The following is a 16,811-nucleotide window of genomic DNA, read 5'->3' on the forward strand; positions in this document are numbered from 1 at the left end:
CTGGAGTTTTTGATGAGGTGTGGAAAGCTAAGGCAAATAGAAGCATCTGACAACCCAAATTCTCCCCTTTGAGGGTTACAGATGTACTAGAAAGATACTGTGATTAGTCTGTCTTCCTACAATCCTCTGCCTGGATCAGTGCCATTTGAGGTGGCTATCTGCCAGTGAGGTCTGTGATCTTTTGATATTCTTCTCAGTGTGAACCATCTGCTCTTCGAGTCCTTGCTACAACTCAACTTTTTTAGCAAGTTTGAAGTTGGCTACACCTTTCTGATCCTTCCTTATTTTCTAGGAAATCCTCTAATACACAAAACCCAGATTGCTGATTACTTCTTGATTTCTCTTTACTACTGAATGATGGCACCATTTGTTATTGATTTTCCTAATGAATCCAGACAATTTGTCACTGATGAACTGAGGTATTTTTCCTCCTTCTTTTAAGTTTTTCTCCAAGCCCTTCCTGGGAAGTTTCCAGATACTGTTATAATTCCTTTTGTGAAGTTTCAGCCTCTGACTTGAAAGCATCTTTGGCTGCCTTGGACTTTAGTATGCACAATAGGAATCTCAGCTCACAATTTCTTCCCCTGGGGAAATCCTTGATTTCCTCTTCAAAATGGAACTCACTACTAACACCACTGTAACTGTTTTTAATAGAGTAGGTAGCCAATATTCATAGTTGTTCAGACTGATTCTATTGTAAGAGCAGATGTGTAATATAGCCATGTACTTTCTGATGTGATGTTCTTTATTTACAAGGTGTACAAAAAAACCTTTCAGATTCCAGGAAAGCAGTTTTTTCAGCTGGTGCTCTGTCCCCCAGATTCCATGAGCTGGCTTTCTTTCAAACCCTCAAGTATTTGTCTTGATGTATCTTTGTCTTCTTTGCTTACATCTGGCTGTTCCTGTCCATAAACATGCAAACTTTTACTAAACAGTATGTATATTAATTGAATTTATAGACATTTTCCAGCAAAATTTTTCACCATCTAACTCAGTCTCTTATTCAACTTGCATATGGCTAGAGGTTTGAGTAGTGACTCACAAGCTTCAGCTGTTTTGTATGCATTCCACTAAGAAGGACTACAACAGCTTCTTCTGTTTCCCATATATGAGGGAAACATCACCAATGTTGCCTCACTCAGCCTTCACCATAATAGTAAGTTTATGTATAAAGAGGGCTGAAACAGATCACAGCTGTACAGTCTGCCGTGGAACTGCAACACAATTTAGTTTATGCCTTAATGCATTTTCATTCTAGTGGTTTTCTCAACAACTTCTTTTCCTCGGGAAAGAAGTTCTGTGGCATCTAGTGAGTTAAAGTTCACCTTTTACTTGTTCTGCAAGGCATGGGTTAACGGACACAACTATTCCCTGTTCAGCCAATTCCTTGATCAGTCAATGAAACATGAGATTACCAATAAATGCAGCTTCACACTGTGTTTTCATCACTTGCTGTGTCAGTAAGGTATTGTGTTGGGTGTAGTTAGCAAAGTCTTGAGAGAGATAGACTTCAGGGTGTCCCCTGCAGCAGGGAACCAGGCGCTGCCCTGTGCCCAGCTGGTTCCAATGGACCCATGTCAGGACAGGGCTGAGCCCACCAGTCAAGCTGGTGGCACCTCTGGGAAACACAGAACCAGTGTATGAGCAGAGGAGGAGTGAACAAAAGAGTGAGTAACAGTAGCTGCAGAAAACACATTTCTCCTGTATGTGAAGACAAATAGTTACTGTAGGAGGGTCCTGGCCAGGACACAGGATCTACCTGCTGTCAGACTGTGGAAATATAGATCCATAGACATCTTTATCCTCTTCTAACTTATCTCATAGTTATAACCAGGAAAAACTAATTCAGAATGCCAAAGGGTTAGATATGACACAGAGTAGACTGAATTTAACACATGTATTTAAGTTAAAATAAATTCTATAATAAAAATGCTATTTATTGATAATAGTCATGTGAAGTCACTCCTTCCCAATAAGATTACATTTTTACTGATTATTTGAAAAAAGTTATATTATTACCTGTTAGTGTATGAAAACATTCATATTATTTTTCAAAGAAACTTTGTGGGTCATCCTTGCAGCTTTATTGAAACTGCTTTCCTGCTTTCTCTTCCCGAAAACACACACAGACACAGAGACACACACAATTATTTGTGATGTTTACCTACAATCCCAATATGACTTGGCTATCACTATGATGAATTCAATTGCACAAATTCAGTGGGAACCAAAATGAACTCTCCCTGCAGACAGAATAGTTCTGAGAATGTCTTTATCCTTGAGCTGGGAAACCATGTAATTTTTTTGCATTTAAATCTGTTTACTTTTGCCTTAACTATTCTGGAACTTTTGTTCTGGCCAAAAGCAAATCAACACCATTCAGTCTTTTTTTATTTCATTTTCTGATGGGCTTGTAATAGCACAGAAAAGGCTTTTCAAAAATGTGTTTGTTATTATAACTTCACTCTAATTCCTCCCCTACAGGAGATGAATCTTAGTGTCTCAAAAGACAAAAAGTTCCAAAAGATCTCAGGGGTTTAAAGGAATTAACACTGCTTTTGAAAATACCTAGCCAGCCTTTCTATACAAAGAAAACAAAAATAAACAAAGTGCTTTAGGAAGCCTATAATAATAAAAAATCTGTCATTTATTTGATCGTCCTTTATCCAGACTTTACCCCATTTATTCTTTCTAAAAAAAGTACTGAAAGAATAACATGGAAAGTATTTTTTTGTTACCATAGCGAACTCCAAATTTCTACAGAGCGTAGTACAATGTAAGGCATGGGAGAGCAGGTCAGTTTTGCTGTCCCTTTTGTTGCTGCTAGGCTGCTTTCTGAATCTATTTTCCCCAACTCTCCTTTCATATTCTGAACACTAATAGACTGTTTTATTTAATTCGAGACATACCAAATAAATGTTCAGAAATTCTAATATCACTGGGCATCTGTGGTACCACTTTGTTTGCCCACTTAGTACACCTATCCAGCTCAAGTATGGTTCAGTCTTCACAGTGTGTAGGACAAACACAACCAAATGACGGCAGGCAATTTAGACAGTCACTTCAGTGATGAGACATAAATAAGCTACTATATCTTCCATCATCAAGACTTGTGGTTAGAGCAATGACAAATCTGCTCTTTTTTCACTTTCATGGTGTATTGAGCTAAATATTTTCACTTGTATTATTCAAGTTTTGAGATAAAAAAGAATCCTGAAGTGAAATAAATTTTAGATGAATTTTACTAATATTTCTTAATTAAAATCCTAATGATCAACTCATTTAAACATAGTTTCCAGAAAAAAATGAAGAAAAATTATCAGGCAAACAGATGTAAAAGACTTTATGATTTTTGTGTTAGTCTTCTGAATTCTGTGCATGTAGAGCAGAAGAGCATATCCTTTTAGCCTGCAGTTTTTGTGAGCATTTTACAGATTTTGCAGGTTTTTATAAGGAAGTTACAACTACGCCACTTGTTTTGATGGGATAATTTTAAACATAGTTTCAACGTAAGTTACACCAGGAGGTGTAAAGCTCTTTCAATATTAATGGCCTGATCTATTATTGATTAGTATTGTTGTATTCCCCTCAGGCAATTTCATGGCAACTGTGTCATTTTCTTCTTTTAATTTAAAAATTTGAGGGCATAATTTTTATATTTCTCATATTTAGTTGTGCATCATTCCTAAAACATCTCTATTAGTCATGGAGTAAGGTGATTTCCAACATGAAAAATGGCAAAAGAATCAGCCTTTAGCACTGAAAACAGTAATACAATACAGACCTAATTATTACAATGCTAGAGATATATGAACACAATGGTCAATAACGTTTTATTCAAGAGAAAGTAGATCATTCTATAAACTGCCAATGTATCCCAGGTAAGCAGCTTATGCTGAATATGTTATCTGTAGATAGATAACTAAAATGTTCAAAATTTGGAAAGAATTTAAGAATAATTCACCGTAAAAATTAAACAAAACGTTTACCCAAAGCAGGCACTGCTATTTGTTCAGTTTTTACCCAGACAGTGTCTTCATCTCTGATGTGGTTGGATATGCAATTAATTAATTGAAATACATAAATGAATGAAATAGGTTTTCTTCAAATACAAAAAAAACGCTGAAGCAGATAGTACCCAAAATCCTACTAGAACTGGAACATACATAAAAAATCTGACTGTGTTGCAGATAACATTACAATCATTGCATTTTTCCATCACTGTTGAGGGGCATGAATGTATTCCCTAACTGATCTGTAAATTTCCCAGGTGTCTGACTCCGTTTGTCTACATCTGCTCACAGATATGCCAGGGACCTAGGTGCTCATGGCTTACTCTAACACAACTGCCATGTTGGTTCCAGTGGGGGAGGCTGCCTACATTTTTCCTAAGTAACTGAAGAAGTCTGGTAAGTTTGCATGACTTTGTGTTTGATTGCAAAAAGTGTCTTTGTAAAGTGACTGTGACACATTGAACTGTTAAGGGATAATGACTCAAAAAATTTCCCCATTTGTGGAGATGCCAGAGTGCTTTGCTGAGGCAGAGGAGGTGAGCAGTTGGGTGTGCAGTGGCTAAATCTCTGATCTAAAAAGACAGAGGGTGAAGGATGGGCTATGAGTGAGACAGCAGAGGGTCCTGTGGAGTCGGGCAGGTGCCTCTTGCCATGCTGAGTTGTCCTGCCTTGCACAGAACACTGGGCTGTGGGGCTCCCTCTCCATCCCACCCTGAGGAAGTACTGGGCCATTGACTGTGGCCTGAGAGTGTTCATCTCTGTTAATGGCCATAATGGGCCATAATCAACTCAACTGTACTGGTGTGATGGGCAGCTGTGCTGTCTCAGAAGGTGTCAAGGATTCACAAAGGGCCCCCACCCTGGGGGAGGTACCTGGGCATTCCCACCAGAACCTGAGTGGGTATAAACCCAGTAGATTTTGTGTTCCATGGATTTTCCTGTGGATTTTTCCCCACCACTTCTTCGGGACTTCCCCATGACTCAATGGATCCAGTTTGTGACCACTACTTCAACGAAGACTGTGAAGCAATCAAGGCTTGTTGTGGGGCCTATGGGTGGTGAGATCTTCACACTCTTGTCCTTTCTCTCTCTCTCTTTTCCCTTGTGTATGTTCTTGGGTGATGTTGTACTTTCATATTGCAATGCTTTCATGTGGTTGTATTACTATAGATAATAACCAAAACAGCAACATAGCTGCTTTCCTTTGCAACCAAATCGTTCTGTAATAGACTTCCATGTGTATATTTGTTGCAGTGGGGATCCTGCAACATGCATATATCAAACCAGGAGTCCCGTGGAAAGGAAATATATATGGACAGACAGATTCTTGCTAGCTGTTTCAGAGAGATGTTTATTTCTCCAGCTGCATGGCCGGAGCTCTGCCCAGGAACTGTTCCAGTCACGGGACCAAGGGTCCTTCTGCCCGCGCAGGGAACACAAACCAACCAATGGGAACGAGGCTGAGCAGGGGCAGGGAAGCCCCGTGTCTGTGCCCTCAGGGCCCCTCTCCCAGGGCTACACGGCAGGGGAGGGACCCCAACACCTCACCCGTTTTATTTTAATAAAAGGAGAATGAAAACAACTGGATAAACATAACAAGAACAGTTTCAAAACAAAACAAGCCACCCTCCTGAGTCTTTAAATGTCCAAACAGATTCTGTGGAACATCTTAGGGCTGACAGAAGGGAGACAGAACTCTGAGCATGCTTTGTGGGGAAACTGAGGCAGGAGAGGGTTTAACTTCTTCCCTCCCCCTTTTCATCCCCCACTCGGCATTGGAAAGGGATTTTTGGGGAAACAATTGGCAAAAGCATGGTTTTGTGAGGGAAACCATGGATGAAAAAACGGATTGGGAATACACTGGGGGTAATAGGACATAGGGTAAAAGGGAAAGGTGGGATTAGGAAAGGGAAACTGTAGGGGGGGCTTACAATGGAAATACTGTCTAACATGACTACGGTTTTTTGCATATATACTGCCTTTTACAGGAACACCATCAGGCCCAGTGACCTGCGATGCTTGTAACCCTTTTCTCCCTAGTACAATATTAAATTCCACCACCTCTCCATCTCCCAAGCTTGGGATGCATTTTTCAGGGTTATTCTTTTTAATAGCAGTTCTATGCACGAATATGTCTTGCTGGTTGTCACACCTTGTTATAAAACCATAATTTTGCTTAACATTATACCATTTTACTATCCCTAAGGTCTTAGTTGCTATGATCTTTTCCTTTTTCCGAGTGGCTGCTGTTTTCTGTCTCGCTGCGTCTTTGCTCTCTCTTTCGGTCGCTCCCGTGTTGGAATTGTCGGGGCTACTCGTGCCTGCGCGCTCTTCCCGGGGTCGCGTTCGGGGCCGCGCGGGCTGGGCCGGGCCGTGCCGCTCAGTTCTCCGTGCGTCGCCTCCTCTGGTCGCAGCTTCACTGCTGCTGCCAGGCGCTGCACCCACGTCTCGGCCGGGCCCCCAAGCGACGACCCCCCCCGCGCCCTGCTCCAGCGCGCATCTCGGCTGGGTGCGGCTCCGCTCCACCGCCACCGCCGCCAGCCGCCGCCCACGCGCTGTCCCTCTCGGTCGGGCGTTCCCGGGGCTCGCTCCACCACGCGCTGTGCGGGGCCGGGCGGGCACCGCCGGGTCCCGCCGCTCCCGCCGCGCCTCGCTCCGCCACCGACACTGCGGCTCGCGTGGCTCCGCCCGCGCGCGGGAACTGCCTCGCTGCTGCTCGCAGAGCGCTCGGTGCACGTGGCCTGGGCCGCACGGTCCCTGCGCCAGGCTTCCCTTCGCCGGGACACAGCTGACATTGCTCAACAGTCTCGGTAACTAAATAATATTCACGAAAATATTCTTCCATCGGCATATATTTTGACTCCAGTATTAACTGTGTCCAAACGGTTTTTCAAAAGCCCTTGGTAAGAATTAAATCCCAAGAAACATAGAAAAAGTTCTTAAACAACCATGCCAGGAAGTGTTTCAGTTCTTTTTGAGCTTGAATCAAGCTAAAATTTACAAATCGTTGTTCAAGAATCATTTTAAGTTTAAGATAAATGTCCATATGCGGCTCTGAGAGCCAAGAGTCTTCCCACGGTTCCTCCATAGTTTAGATACGGAATAGCAAAGCAAAACCAAGAAGAGGAATCCAAAGTTTCCAGGGTTTACTCACACAAATCAGTCGCTTAGGGATCGAGGATCGTTCTGCTCACAAATCTCCACCATTTGTTGCAGTGGGGATCCTGCAACACGCATATATCAAACCAGGAGTCCCGTGGAAAGGAAATATATATGGACAGACAGATTCTTGATAGCTGTTTCAGAGATGTTTATTTCTCCAGCCGCACGGCCGGAGCTCTGCCCAGGAACTGTTCCAGTCACGGGACCAAGGGTCCTTCTGCCCGCGCAGGGAACACAAACCAACCAATGGGAACGAGGCTGAGCAGGGGCAGGGAAACCCCGTGTCTGTGCCCTCAGGGCCCCTCTCCCAGGGCTACACGGCAGGGGAGGGACCCCAACATATATTTACTTAGGGTTGTTCAGTCTAATCCGCTACAAGGGATCTATTAACAAGAACCTGATTTACCCTTGCCTTTGGTGGCTTGTAACATTTTATTGGTGTTGTAGTACAGGATCAGCCTGGATGTGGTGGAGTGATTGGTGTGGTCCAAAGACATTCTAGGATTTTCTCCTGGTAATAATTCTAAGCAACCCCCAGGGGATGGTGGAGAAAAGGACATTGATGCTCTGTGGGTTGCTGAAATGTATTATTGTCGAGGGTAAGTCAGGTGGTGGCTGTCCCCTCATTGTGAAATTATAGCAATAATTTCTCTCCTCTTGTTGTTTCCTGGGGACATCAGGCCTACTGAAAGGTTTTCTGGTATAATCTGGTCCCGCTGAAAGGTTTTCCCCAGGACAGAGTCAAGCTGACCCTCAGTAGCTTAATAGTGAGAAAGACAGTAGCTCTAGGTGGGTTAATGACCCATTCAAAAAGAATGATTGCCCAGGGTGAGTCAAGTGGGGATTTTCCCCTCCAAATATCTGTCTGTGGTTCAGAATTACGTGTACATGTTGTTTTGGCTATTGCCTTTAAAGCAGCACGAAAAGAGAGATTGGCTCTTCAAAAATCCATTTATGATAAGAACTTTTTACAAGAGTCAGAGAAAGCATTGCAGGAGCAACTAGGGAAGGACTGTTTACAGTTAGCTGTGGAATGTGAAGCAGTTTGTGTGGAAAATTAATCTATTCCTTCATCTGGCTCTCCTGGAGGCAGAGAAGTTAGAAACAAAAAATTGTGAACTACAGGACATCAATTTAAGGTGCCCTGCACCTGTGGGGGGTTAACAAATCCCTGTACCCTGCTGGCAAATTGGAAGAGCTTAGGCAAAGATATCAGAAAGACAAAGTAATACATATGTGTCCCTTCATTAAAACTGAAACTACTAATGATGGTGGGGGGAAGCTCAGCAAACTACCACATGGACCATCCTCTACAAGGGAGAAGCTCTGGCTAAAATTCAGGAAAAATACAGCTGAAGGGCTGATGAATCAGACTTAATACGTGTGTAGGGTCTCCCTAACTGGAGGAGATCTGATTCTCTTGAGTGAGGCTGAAGCAAGAGGTTACTGGGGACCAAGGGTCTTCCTGATAACAAGTGATAACCAAGCATGGACCCCATGGAAAGCGGAGATCCTCAAGTGATAAAAACCCTCACAACTGACACATTACAGAAAATGTACAAAAGACTGCATGTCTCCAATTAATGCACACACAATTATTGGACCTGGAATGCCATTCTTCTATGGAATTTGAGGTGGATCCACTGAGGTTTCCTGTCTTGATCTGAGGCCTGCCTGATGCACTAAAAGTCCATGCTAAACAGTTACAAGAGTGCATTATGGCAGTCCCTAGGCTTGGAAGAAGGGGTGCATGACTAGGAATAATCTGGTTAGAGGTAGTCCAAGAATTAGTAAATACTGGTCATCAATTGGGAGTCTCTGGTAGTGGTAGTCTGAAGCCAAAGATAAATATGAAGAGGCTAGATCAGGTCCAAAAACCTTCCTTGACAGGTAATTGCAGACAAAGTTTATCAACTAATGGGCAGAGAAACAGTTTGTGGGTGGAGGGTGTTGTGAAAGGAATTCCCCAAGAAATAATGGACAAAGTACCCACCACTATTCTGTAAGGCTAGATAAAGAACTGGGATAAGATCAAAGAACCTCCTAAGGATGACCCTGCTGAGGAGTCCAACACTGTGGTCCCCTCAGCTCCTCCAGGAACTTAACTAACCAATTTAATCAGTTCTGAGCCAGGAAATTGGACTCATTGGTCTCAGTACATGAGCTGGGGAGCACTTGGTGTATTTATATGAGAAGGCTCACAGAAAAAAGCCAGGGAGATATGGTAATCACCTTTCCCCTAGGCCCTTTTAAATCCTTGGCTGTTTTGGTGGTAGGTACTGGAGCACAAATGTCAGCACTTCAGATTGAGGTTGCCATTCATTGTGGTGTTAAGCCAGACAAGAAAAAGATATGGGTAACTTATGCTTCTGGTAAATCCCAACTCCAATGCACAGCTCTGGTGAAATGCTGGTTATCAGGGGATGAGACAGCCACAGAAGCTGTCATGGTTGTGGAGGCACTACTGGCTAACATCTTGGGGTTGGATCTATTAAAGAAACATGCCTGGACAGATGTCAGAGAGAGAGAATGGGTGTTTGGCCTCCCATCTCCCTCTGTTTCTCTAAGGTAGATTGCTGCGAGTCTGCCGCCTTCCAAAATAACAAATGTGAAATCCTACCCCACTCCCTTTAGGAGCACGTGAAGAAATTGCTCCAGTAACTGCAGAATTGCGGTAGGAAGAGGTAGTTGCCCCCATAAGATCACCATATTATTCTCCTGTATGGCCCGTCCATAAACCAAACAGGAAGTGGTGGCCGAAGGTGGATTACCAACACCTCAGTGGCCCTTTAACAGCCACTGTACCTAACACAGCTGAATTGATTGCCACAACTCAGGAATGGGCCCATTCAATGCTTGAGCCTACTGATGTCAAAGACATGTTTTTTATGGTTCCTTTGCAGGAAGCAGACAAGGATTGTTTTGCTTTTACCTGGGAGGGGAATCAGTATCCCTTTACTCAGCTGCCTCAAGGATACCAACATTCCCTTACTTTGGCTCATCATGCACTAGCATAGGAATTGGCACAGATTGCCCATGAAGGAGGAACTGAAGTATATCAATATATTGATGATATACTGGTGGGTGGCTCTGACATCACAACAGTGGGCCAGACTCAGACAAATATTATCACCCACATAGAGAGTCTGGGACTTCAAATTTGCAGACAAATGGTACAGCTTTATTCCTCTAGGGTTAAATTCCGAGTTATATGGTGGAAAGGAGGAGCAGGGTGTATTCCCTGTGAAACCTTGACCACCTTAGAGCAGGTAAAGATGTCTGTGAATAAAAAAAGAGGTCCAGCATGTTTTGGGTTTATTTGCTTTTTGAAGCAAACATGCTCCAGACCTCTCCATTATTGCTTGCTCCCTATATCATCTAACATGGAAAAGAGCAACTTGAGACTGGACCCCCACGCATGAAGAAGCTCTAAAACTACTAATTTGAAGTCAGTGTACATCAAGCTTTGGGGCCAACACATTGCACAGACCCATTCCAAACTGAATGGGGATTTGCAATCCTTTGTCTATCCATACATATGTGGCAGCGAGGACGTGAATGTCCCAACCATCCTGTTGGGTTTTATTCTTTAGCTTTAAAGATGCTAAGAAGCCATATTGTGCTCGAGAAAAAGGCCTGTTTGTGATTTGATTAGCCCTGGAGGATGCAAAAAACCCAATTCGAACAGAAATCGATCATTTTGTGAGGGCCTTTTAAGGTTTTCAAGCCAGTGCTGTCTGGAACTCCTCCCCCCACAGGGCAGACAGAGGGAGACAGTCTGGAAATGGTATGCATAAATTGATCTTTATTGTCACTCTCACAAAGTAACTGAGGGAGAATACAAGAACAATCTGCTAAACAACCTGACTTGGCCCCTCCTCCTTCCTGTATGAAACCTCCCCCTTTTTAACCTTACCTAAAGAATGATTAGTTTACAGATGTGTTCATCAGATGAGAGGGAAAAGTGTGAAAATACTGAGTAGTGGTTCTACAAGTTGATTTGGGGAACAGGGTGGTGAGAGAAGAAGGGTGTTCCCAGGTGGGGGAATTATAGCAGTATGGATTGTATTTACCAGGGAATCAGACATTGAGGAAGACATGTACATTTACACAGGTTCTTATGCAGTATTCAAAGGATGTCCAGAGTGGGTCCCCTTTCGGGAAGAGAATCACTGTAAATTGAATACCATTGTGGCAATGAGAAAAATTGGAAGAAATTCTAAATATTGCCAAACAAAAAACCTTCCCTGTGGGGTAGGTTCCGGTACACCAGACATGGAATAATTGTGTGTACCTGTTGAATAATCAGGTAGATTCACTGACATGATTAGCTAGGGTAGCAATGAGGGGAGAAAAGGAAAATGGGAGCACCTGTTGGAATGGTTACACATGAAAAAAGGCCATTCAGGAAAGAAAGATCTATTTAAAGAAGTAATCACTAGAGGGTGGCCAGTGACTAGGCAACTATGCAACACAGCGGTCTCTGCTTGTAGCCTGTGCCACACTTGGCTGAGAGATCATGATCCACTGAAAGATCCACCAATGCCCCTGAGACAAAACAAGAGAGTGGTAGGTAGGCTACATAGGTCCCTCCCAAATTGCTGATGGAAAGCAAGGGATATGTTTGGGGTCAAGAGAACATCAGTACTGGCTGAAGCTGTGTAACAAGCTAAGTGAGAAAATACTGCAAAACCCCAAAAGTTAAGGTTCAGCTGGCTGCCCAAACCAAAGTCCATCCAGTCAGACAAGGGAAAGCATTTCACTGCTGGGGTGGTACAGGAGTTGGCCTGAGAGGAAGGAATTCAGTGGCCCTTCCACACTCCATATTATCCATAAGCAAAAGGTATTGTGGAAGGCACCAATGTGCTCCTAAAACAAACTAAAAAGCCTCATAATTCTGGATGAGTCTCCGGAGTTTCCAGTGTGGTAACCAAAATTACTAGTTGATGGGGAACCAATGGTTGCCCCTGAACTACAGCATTCTGCCCTGAATCTCCCACTACTGGACAAAAAGGAAGACAAATATCCTGTAAACCCACTCCATTATCCAGACCAATCTGTGTTAGTTAACCTACCCTCTGTGTGACTGATGCCACATACTCCAAAATTCCTGGCCAACCATTATGCATGGGTAGCTACTGATGCACATGGAAAGGATGATCATATAAACACTCAACAGATTTTTTTTCTTCTTTTTAATATTCAGTCTGTAGTGTGTTGAATTTTCATTTTCTTTTTACAGGAACCTGCTAACAGATGAGATGGAGCTGTGTGGAAACTATGGGACATCTAATTGCTAGCATAATTTGTATTGTCAGCTTATCAGTGTTTATGGTTTGTTGGGAGACTAAATATTAGTCAAAATGTTTTATATATTGTTAAGTTTTATTTTTGTCAAGTTTGTTTTCTTCTTTTTACTGAAAAAAAAACCCAAACAAAAACTGTGTGGGAAAAACTTTTATGGATGCATAATTTGTCTCAACCATTTTTACCCGGGACCTGCTACAAGAATTTATATGTATTTGGAATCACACAATTATGTATCAACCTTTCCAGGTCTGTCTCAGATGGTTTTAAATTTATGTTAATTTGGCTAAATTTTTTACATGAGAAATGGTTGAGTCCCCCTTCCTAAACCAGAAGGTGGGATACCTATAGACTACAAATGAGATGTTTATAAAACACAGAAAGCCTTTTACTAGCTCTCAAGCAAACCAAGTATGTTATATATTTGCATAAAGATGAAAATGTTTTTCTGTTTTGTATGAAAATTTTCTATAACAAAAGTAAAATTTTCATAGTGTATAGAATTACCCAGCAAAGACATATTGAGCCCACATCCAACAGACAACGTATTGTGGAATCAGTATTAAATCCTGATTTTTGTGTTTGTTGATATTGAGGTATAACTACTTGGTGTAACTACTCAGACCCTGATAATCCAATCACACCCTGTGATTATTCTCCTCATACTTACTATTTTACTTTTTGTTTTAGTAATTGCATAGTACTGGACAACAATTTGTCTTTACTTTTTACTCTTTCTTCTCTCTTTTGTCCTGTCCATTATGCAAAACTACCACCTTGAAGAAGGTTTGAATTACTGAATGTATTGAGTCACTTGGTGGTGTAAAAGACTGAAGGTCTTAAGGGATAATGACTCAAAAAATTTCCCCATTTGTGGAGATGCCAGAGTGCTTTGCTGAGGCAGAGGAGGTGAGCAGTTGGGTGTGCAGTGGCTAAATCTCTGATCTAAAAAGACAGAGGGTGAAGGATGGGCTATGAGTGAGACAGCAGAGGGTCCTGTGGAGTCGGGCAGGTGCCTCTTGCCATGCTGAGTTGTCCTGCCTTGCACAGAACACTGGGCTGTGGGGCTCCCTCTCCATCCCACCCTGAGGAAGTACTGGGCCATTGACTGTGGCCTGAGAGTGTTCATCTCTGTTAATGGCCATAATGGGCCATAATCAACTCAACTGTACTGGTGTGATGGGCAGCTGTGCTGTCTCAGAAGGTATCAAGGATTCACAAAGGGCCCCCACCCTGGGGGAGGTACCTGGGCATTCCCACCAGAACCTGAGTGGGTATAAACCCAGTAGATTTTGTGTTCCATGGATTTTCCTGTGGATTTTTCCCCACCACTTCTTCGGGACTTCCCCATGACTCAATGGATCCAGTTTGTGACCACTACTTCAATGAAGACTGTGAAGCAATCAAGGCTTGTTGTGGGGCCTATGGGTGGTGAGATCTTCACACTCTTGTCCTTTCTCTCTCTCTCTTTTCCCTTGTGTATGTTCTTGGGTGATGTTGTACTTTCATATTGCAATGCTTTCATGTGGTTGTATTACTATAGATAATAACCAAAACAGCAACATAGCTGCTTTCCTTTGCAACCAAATCATTCTGTAATAGACTTCCATGTGTGTATTTACAAACACCAATCATTTAGAAATGTTCACTCTAACCCGTCCCAAGGAATCTGTTAACAAGGACTTGAGTTACCCTCTTCTTCTGCAGTGTGTCATAACAGCAACCTCTTGTTTACAAGGTTGTTTTCATGCTCTTCTGACCCTGAGAAGGTATGAACCATTGCAATGCATAGAAATTTGGGTGCAATGCTCATTTTTCAAAACTGAAAATGTACACATATGGGGCTAGAAGAAAATCAGCCTATATGGCTCTAATTCAGACTTGAGAATGGACAAAGCCTTTTGATATTTACTCCTAGCTGGATTTTTTGTTGTTGTTGATTTTGGTACATATACTTTCTCCCCTCTGAGGGGAGAGACATTCGTCCTTTTTACACATTTACTTTTGCACTTGTCAAAAGGTGGAGAGTGCGTGTTTGAACCTGCTGGGTAAATGACTTGCCTGACCCATGAGAGCTGTGACTCAAACCTTTCAGACTGGCATGGCTCCAGAACCTTCCTTATGGCCCTCCCTCTGGCTGGAAACAGGTCCTGTGAGACCACCTGCTTAAGGGCTCCACAGAATCAGTGGAGACAAAGATCATGTAGCTGGATGGAATCTCTTACAAGATGTCTTCAAGGCCCCAACTTTTCTTAACTGATTTTATGGGATGTGAGAAGCTTTTTCGAAGGACAGGATATCCCTCCTGGAACTGAGTGACTAAGATGTAGGCAATTCCTAAGCCAGGCACATATCACTGAATCCTACCCAGTGCTAAGAACATTAATAGAACAGGAAGCAAACACTGTTTCAGTGTGACACATTGCATCACTGAGTCACAAATGGCAAATTTGTGACAAATGTGTCTTTCAAAAATCTGCTTTCCAGTTTAGTATTGGTTTATGATAATTTTCCAAATTATTTATTTCATTATTTACTGCTTTATTTTCTGAGTGAGGAAAGCAGAGATGGAAATCCCCCAGCTGATTTCAGCAGTGACACTTAACGAGCTGTCAAACTTAAAATGTACAGTGAATGTGCTTCAAATGGCATATCTTTTCCAACCCCTCTCTTGGTGGGAAGGTGGTGACTGCATGATGGGCACAACACCACAAGATATCTGATAGGGACAGCCCTTCCCTGTGCTGTACAGCACTCAACGTGTTGTGTTGTCATACTGTCTGCTGCCTTTGATCTGCCCTGGAACATGAAATTCTTTATGGAGAACAACAAGATGCATCATCCAGCCTCCAGATCTGGATCTGTAAAATTCTTAATTAGGGCAAAATATTCGTTTGTATTCACCCTGTGTGATGCATCACTCACTGATGTAGATAGGTGTTGCATATTTTAAATGCCTGTGTCCAGTGAGCAAGGAATGAAGGCAGAACCTCTTTTCCCTGGCTACTTAGCAGATACATGGGCTGCTGTATGACACAAATTGACTGACTCAGCTATTGTTTGAACTTGCATTGACCCTTTAGTTCTCAGTCTGAAGAAAATAGTTAATAACTAAACCACACATGAAGTGTGTTTTCTAACCATTATTTTGCCTAAACTTACAGTACTTAGAAGCCATGAACTGTTTTCTTTAAATAGAGGGACACAATTATACTGTTAAAACTAATAGAGAAAGGTCCTTCTTTCAAAACCTGTATAAGCTTTTCCCCTACTGTTGAGTGAAATTGAAACCAGAGTAACAGTCATTGCTTGGCTGCAGTTTTTCTTTAGGTTTCTTATGTGAATTTTTGTCGTTTCTTCCTCTTGAAACTAGGCATGTTCTATGGAGAGACTGAGGGCATCAGATGCTTGCTCTTTTGCCTACATGGGAATTGAGGTGGCAGGTAAGAGCATCCCACACAGTCAGGCAGCACATGAATGGGACTGGGTGAACTGGTTTTGTCAGACAAGAGGGTAATTATCATATGAGGGAAATCATATGCTCTTAACATCAATGAGTAGTGCATAACGGGATCCACCTGTCTCAAAGGGGAAAAAAGATCTTAGCTCAGGAGTTATTAGACCTGTTGAGAGAATTTTAAACTAGATTTTAAGGGGGATGGAGACATAACCAAGCTTGACAGAAATAATGTGTGGCAAGGGAGGACTATTGTGACCATGATAGTAGCAAAAGGAGACTTATGATGGAATACCTTGAGCAAGTACAAGAAGACAAATGTGTAACCACAAGACAGGACTATGGAGTGTCCCTTTACACCCCTACTGAGATATTGACACAATCAAATATCTCTGTAAAGTACTTGTACAACATACAGAGTGTGAGCAACAGACAAGATGAACTAGACCTCTATGTGCAGTCACAGGATTTTGACCTCATTGCAATTACAGAGACATGGTGAGATAGCTCACATGACTGGAATGTTGTCAGGAAGGGCTGCACCCTGTTTAGGAAAGACAGACCAGGAAGGCGTGGTGGTGGAGTTGCCCTTAATGTGAAGCAACACTTGAAATATCTTGAAGTGGATGATGAGTGTATCAAGAATTTATGGGTTAAGATAAAAGGGCAGATTAATAAACACCCAATACTGTGGGTGTTTGCTGCAGGCTACCTGATCAGGAGGAGGAAGTGGACGAGGCCTTCTACAGGCAACTAGAAGCAGCCTCCAAATCATAGGCCCTGGTTTTTGTGAGAGACTTTAGCTATCCTGACATCATCCTGATGATGCTTGTGTGTCCCTTCCAATTCAGAATATTCTGTGACATCTGCCG

General features: G+C 42.5%; 1 long non-coding RNA gene across 1 annotated transcript in view; it reads left to right on the plus strand.

Moving 5' to 3' along the window:
* LOC125320572 overlaps nucleotides 1–13,534 on the plus strand; it is a 41,117-nt gene extending 27,583 nt beyond the window's left edge. Inside the window, exons 7-8 of the long non-coding RNA XR_007201187.1 lie at nucleotides 4,305–4,409; nucleotides 12,418–13,534. This is a non-coding gene — a long non-coding RNA (uncharacterized LOC125320572). The remainder of the gene's footprint in view (nucleotides 1–4,304; nucleotides 4,410–12,417) is intronic.
* The last annotated feature ends 3,277 nt before the right edge of the window (nucleotides 13,535–16,811 follow it).

The sequence above is a fragment of the Corvus hawaiiensis genome, chromosome Z (genome assembly GCF_020740725.1).
Source record: "Corvus hawaiiensis isolate bCorHaw1 chromosome Z, bCorHaw1.pri.cur, whole genome shotgun sequence".
In the NCBI taxonomy this organism is placed as follows: domain Eukaryota; kingdom Metazoa; phylum Chordata; class Aves; order Passeriformes; family Corvidae; genus Corvus; species Corvus hawaiiensis.